Source organism: Otolemur garnettii, unplaced genomic scaffold (genome assembly GCF_000181295.1).
Source record: "Otolemur garnettii isolate 467f Iridium unplaced genomic scaffold, OtoGar3 scaffold00010, whole genome shotgun sequence".
NCBI classification, from domain to species: domain Eukaryota; kingdom Metazoa; phylum Chordata; class Mammalia; order Primates; family Galagidae; genus Otolemur; species Otolemur garnettii.
Window position 1 is genome coordinate 1,557,488 of NW_003852405.1, and position 4,375 is coordinate 1,561,862.

The following is a 4,375-nucleotide window of genomic DNA, read 5'->3' on the forward strand; positions in this document are numbered from 1 at the left end:
TTGACAAAAATTAACTCTCGCTGGATAAAAGATTTAAATCTATGACGTGAAACAATAAAAATTCTAGAAGAGAGTGTGGGGAAAACGCTTGAGGAAATTGGCCTGGGAAAAAATTTTAGGAGGAAGACCCCGTGGTGATTGCAGCAACACCAAAAATAAATAAATGAGATGTGATCAAGCTAAATAAAAAGCTTCTGCACAGCTAAGGGTATCATAACTAAAGCAAATAGACAACCATCAGAATGGGAGAAGATATTTGCATGCTATAAATCTGACAAAGGACTGATAACTGGAATCTATAGAGAACTCAAATTAATCAACAAGAGAAGAGTAAACAACCCCATTTATAAGCGGGCAAGAGACTTCTCTGAAGGTGGCAAATGAATGTCCAACAAACACATGGAAAAAGGCTCGTCACCCCTAATCATCAGAGAAATGCAAATCAAAACTACTCTGAGATATCACCTAAATCCAGTGAGATGAGCCCACATCATAAAATCCCAAATCTGCAGATGCTGACATAGATGTGCAGAGAAGGGAACTCCTTTGTACTACTGGTAGGATTGCAAACTAATATAACCTCTGTGAAAAGAAGTATACAGATCTCAATGAAGTAAAAGTAGACCTTCCATTTGACCCTGCAATTCCATTACTAGATAACTACCCAGAAGAAAAAAAATCTTTTTACCACAAGGACATTTGCACTAGAATGTTTATCACAGCCCAATTCACAATTGCCAAGTGCCCATCAGCCCATGAATGGATTAAGAAACTGGTATATGTATACCATAGAGTACTATTTAGTCATAAGAAAAGATGGAGACTTTACATCTTTTATATTTACCTGGATGGAGCTGAAACACATTCTTCTTAGTAAAGTATCACAAGAATGGGGGGAAAAAGTATCCAATGTACTCAATACTAATATGAAACCAACATATAAACAACTGCATGCCCACATGAAAAAAAAAACCACAAGTATAGTCTAGTGAGGGGGAGGGGACAGGAGAAAGAGGATAGGGGACAAGAGGGAGGGTGATTGGCAGGATCTCATCTAATGTGCACAGTGTGAGGGTGTTCACCACTCCCCCTGGGTGAAGAGCTCAACTACGACTTGAGCTTTACCTTAGAAATTAAAACAATGTAACCTAAACATTTGTATCCTCATATCAATCTGAAATAAAAACATTTAAAAACGAAAAAGAAAACTGATCAGTATGATTGCATAAATTCCACTATAGTGATGAACTATCATTATATAACTATTCTCCTAGGATCAGACATTTAAGCTATTTCCAAGGTTAAAAGATAAAACCGTCATGAGGAAAAAAAGAGACAACCAGTCCTCCATACCTCCTGATCAAAGTATACAACAGCATCTATGAAGTGTTCTTGTCAAAAAATAGAATGAGAATCTGATTAAGTCTCTAGATCTAACTCACATTTTGCAGGAAATACTCATGACGGGAACACATTGGTGACACTTTAAGGCTGCAATCAGCAAAATCCTGATTCTAGGAAATTGTACAGGACAAATGAACCAGTTTTTCAGCAGATAAACTGGTGGGAGAAAGAAATAAGGGAAGAGGAACCGATGTGAGAAAAGAGGCGTAGGAACCTATCAACAAATTGCAATGTATGAGTGATATTTGGGTCCATAATCCAACACACTCTTAAAAAAAACCTGAGACAATTACAGACGTTGGAACGCTGAGATCCTTGATGACATTAAGACCTTGACATTTTCAAAGGGGACAAGAGGATTGTGGATATGTTTTTTATAATGTATCTTTATCATTTAAGGATACATACTGAAATTTTTATTATACCTTTGGAAGGACATATGTGGAATTTGCTTCCACATAATGGGAAAGAGGCTGGGGATAGTAAATGGGGAATAGATGGGTCAGGATTGGCTGTAATTGTTGAAGCTGAGTTTTGAGTATATGGGGTTTCATTTTGCTATCCCTTTACCTTGGCACGTGTTTGCTATTATCCATAATTGAAAGTTAGGAAAAGAAATAAAGGATGAGTAAATCAACATTTCTGAGGGCCATGTGCTGAGCTGTGGAGGAAAGAACCTCGAGTAAAATAGACATCATTTTAGTCCCAGCTCTCACAGCTGTGTGTCCTTGGACTGCTCACCTAACCTCTCTGAACCTCAGAGTCCTCAATTCTAAAAGTGATTATTATAAACCCTCCCTCTCAAGGTGGTTGTGAGGAGGAAACACCATACAGTACTATCTGGGAAAGTGCTTGAAAAACTAAAGAACACTAGATATTTTATTTTAAAGTATGTGTAGCATGTAGAGTTGAGGGGCAAGGAGAATGTATGTATACGTCCCTCCTCGTGGAGAAGTTAAGACTCCCAATTTTCCCCTGACTGCCAGAGAATGAGAGTTTCATAGAAAGATACTACTTACCATTTAAATGCCCTTGCATTTCTTTTATTATGTGTATTTTGAGTTGTTTTCCTCATGGTTTTCCTAGCGGTTGCCCTGGAGAATATCATTAACATCTTAGCTGATAACAATCTACTTCAAATTAATGCCAACTTAATTTTGACGGTACACGAAAAGCTGGCTCCTATTTGGTTCTGTTCCCTCCTCTCCCTTATGCTGTTACTACCACAAATCACATCCTTATATAACTTTTGCTAATTAACAAGGATTTACAATCATTGCTTTATGAATTTGAAAAATAAAATGAAATCGGTCATTTCTTCCTTCCTGCTTCATCTTGCACGTTTTGTGATATGGGGCAGAGCCTCGGACCTGTCAGCACCTCCTGGGGATCCTGGAACCGCCTCTGCGGTGGAAGAGGACCAGGAGCTGCGGAGAAAAATATCTGATCGAAGGCCTCCATGGCTGAAGGTAAGAGGAAGACAGCCCTGGAAATGGTCCGGTCAGCTAGAACAGATAGACACTGGGTGACATTTGTAGCGCAAGACGAGCGCCATAGCCTAGGGAATTCTCTGTGTTCCGTGGCCACGAAGAACCCAGAAGTGGAATTTGTGGTTACACTGCAACCCATCCTTTACAGAGCAAAATTAATTTTCATATCAGACTTGAGGTGCTTTTCCAGCTGTGGAGCCATTTCAGAGAGGCCTGAAGAGCTCATGAGTGCCTGCCCACATGTGCTCGACAAGCCTGAGGCCAGCAAAAAGGACCCTAAGGACCAAAAAGCAAGCAGAAACGAATCTACATTCTAGGTCCTTATGTAGTATACAAAGAGGACTGTCCGCTCCAGGCTATTCTCCTCCTGATCATGCAGGAATTAGAAGTATGTGATCACAGCATGCTCTGTCCTTCAGAAAGGTGTGGTTCTAGTTATCAACCCATTACAGCTGTTGGAATCCCTGTAAGAAAATCCATATTTTTCTAATAAATCCCCTATTTTATTTTTAAAAAGGGAAAAGTACATTGATGCTGTCTTTAATATTTACCTGTGTAGTTACCGTTACCAGTGTTCTTTGTTTCTTTATGTGAATTCAACTTACTCTCTATCGTATTTTCATTTCAGCCTGAAGGACTTCCAAATCTGCTAGTGACAAACTCTCTCAGCTTTTGTTGGTCTGGCAATATCTTAGTTCCACTTTCATTTTTGAAGGATAATTTGCTGAATATAGAATTTTTTTTTTTTTAAACAGGGTCTTTCTCTGTCACACAGGCGAGAGCACCTTGGTGTCATCATAGCTTCTTGCAGCCTCAAATTCCCAGTGTCATCATAGCTCATTGTAACCTTCAGTTCCTGGGCTTGAGCAATCCTCCTGCCTTAGCCTCACAAGTAGCTGAGACTACTGGCTTCACCACCTAGGCCTGGCAGATTTTTTTATTTTTAGTAGAGACAGGGTCTTGCTCTTACTCAGGCTGATCTCAAACTCCTGACCTCAAGAGATCCTCCTGCCTCGGCCTCCCAAGCTGCTGGGATTACAGGTGTGAGCCACCATGCCTGGCCTAGAATTCTTGAGTGACAGTTTTTTGTTTTTTTTCCTTATAGCCTCTGTGGTTTTCTGAAGAAAAATCAGCTGTTAATTTTATTGAGAATTCTTTGCGTTAGATAAGTCACTTTTCTCTTGCTGCTTTCAAGAGTCTTTGTCTTTCAAAAGTTTGTGTGTCTAGGTGTGGATCTCTTGGAGTTTATCCTACTTAGAGTATGTTGAGTTTCTTAGATGTGTAGATTAACATCTCTCATCAAATTTGGAACATTTTCAAACATAATTTTCTCAAATATTCCCTTCCTTTCTCGCTCTCTTCTCCTCCATGGACTCCCATTTGACGTATGTTGGTATGCTTAGTGGTGTCCCACAGGTCTCCGTGGCTCTTTTCACGTCTCTTCATGCTTCTTCATTGTTTCTGTTCCTCACACTGGATGA

General features: G+C 39.7%; 1 pseudogene; it reads left to right on the forward strand.

Annotated features, from left to right (window-relative positions):
• The first annotated feature begins 2,705 nt into the window (after positions 1 to 2,705).
• LOC100959502 lies at positions 2,706 to 3,211 on the forward strand (annotated as a pseudogene).
• The last annotated feature ends 1,164 nt before the right edge of the window (positions 3,212 to 4,375 follow it).